Raw genomic sequence first — 1,383 nt, 5'->3', positions numbered from 1 at the left:
AGGAGCGCAGGCGCCGTGAGGAAGAAATGCGGCGGCAACAAGAAGAAATGATGCGGCGACAGCAGGAAGGATTCAAGGGAACCTTCCCTGATGCGGTATATCTCCCATGTGCCCATGATGTGCCAGGCCAGTGGTGATAAGACAAAACTACCATAAAATATCTGTTAGGATACCAGCTTATGACCAGTTTTTCTATGCTATAAAATTCCTTTTAGGAGAAAAAAGATATTGATAGGGAGGTGAGGTAAGGTTTGAAAAAGATCTCTTGCTTTATTGCAAATTTACGATAAAAAGCCAGTACCATTGTTCACGTCCAGTGACAATAAGAGGTGAATCAAGCCCTGTAGCAGAATTTGGCTAATTCACTGCTATCCATGTAGTTAGATGGTTTGCAGCCCCAAGAAGAAATTAGTGCTTTCTTCCCCCGTTGCCTCTTTTTGTTCCTAATAGAAAATTCTAATTTGTTACCTGAAGTCACTGCACAAATAGCAAGAGGGCATTAGTATGTCGTCGTTGTTTACTTCCTTATTGTTGTCTTGGACTGTGAGTATGTATTGTTTTTCAGAGAGAACAAGAGATACGGATGGGCCAAATGGCTATGGGAGGTAAGTTAAATAGCTCTGGTGACTTTTAGGGTGAAAAGGATAGTTACAGAAAAGAACAGCAGGAAATAAAGCCAATAATGGGTCATTTGATGCCACTCCATTAGCCCATCAGCCAGACTAGATGCTGTGAAATGGGAAAGTATAAACATGGTAACATCAGAAGGAAAGAAAGAAGGAAAAGAACAGCAGGTATCCAGTAACCAAAGAACTGCCTACCTTTTTCCCCCTAAGTTGGCTGGCCAGTTACTATGATCTGCCTGTCTCTGCCTCACACAATCCTGCCTGGCTCCTTTTTTCTCTCTCTAGACAGGGTCTTAGTATGTACATCTGGCTGTTGGCTGTCCTAGAACTCAACGTGTAGACCAGGCTGGTCTTGAACTCATGGAACCTGTCTTCTCCCTCCCAAGTGCTGGGATGCCATGCCTGGCTTTTTTTTTTCCATTTAATTTAAACTCAGATCTGACGAGCCTAATTTCTTTTCTTTCTTTTTTTTTTTTTAAAAAAAAAAACCTGATCTCTGAGTTATGGAGCTTCTACCTAGTCCACATTTAACTTGACATTTCCAGAAACATTAGGGCTAGGAATGGGAGGCTGTTGATATATCTTGTCTACAGATCCTACTGAATTGTTTCTTGGGAGGGAAAGAAACTCTTTCCCCTATACTAATCATACTACTCTGCTTTAGGTGCTATGGGCATAAACAATAGAGGTGCCATGCCCCCTGCTCCTGTGCCAACTGGGACCCCAGCTCCTCCAGGACCTGCCACTATGATGCCAG

The 1,383-nt window shown here is 42.8% G+C and overlaps 1 long non-coding RNA gene across 1 annotated transcript; it reads left to right on the top strand.

Annotated features, from left to right (window-relative positions):
• The first annotated feature begins 7 nt into the window (after positions 1-7).
• On the top strand, positions 8-1,377 carry LOC101987877. Its single transcript, XR_258999.2, has 3 exons — positions 8-95; positions 566-605; positions 1,291-1,377. It is a non-coding gene; the product is annotated as an uncharacterized LOC101987877 (long non-coding RNA).
• The last annotated feature ends 6 nt before the right edge of the window (positions 1,378-1,383 follow it).

The sequence above is a fragment of the Microtus ochrogaster genome, unplaced genomic scaffold, assembly GCF_000317375.1.
Source record: "Microtus ochrogaster isolate Prairie Vole_2 unplaced genomic scaffold, MicOch1.0 UNK4305, whole genome shotgun sequence".
Lineage (NCBI taxonomy): Eukaryota > Metazoa > Chordata > Mammalia > Rodentia > Cricetidae > Microtus > Microtus ochrogaster.
The sequence above is the reverse complement of the archived record's forward strand: the minus strand, read 5'-3'. Positions and strand labels throughout refer to the sequence as shown.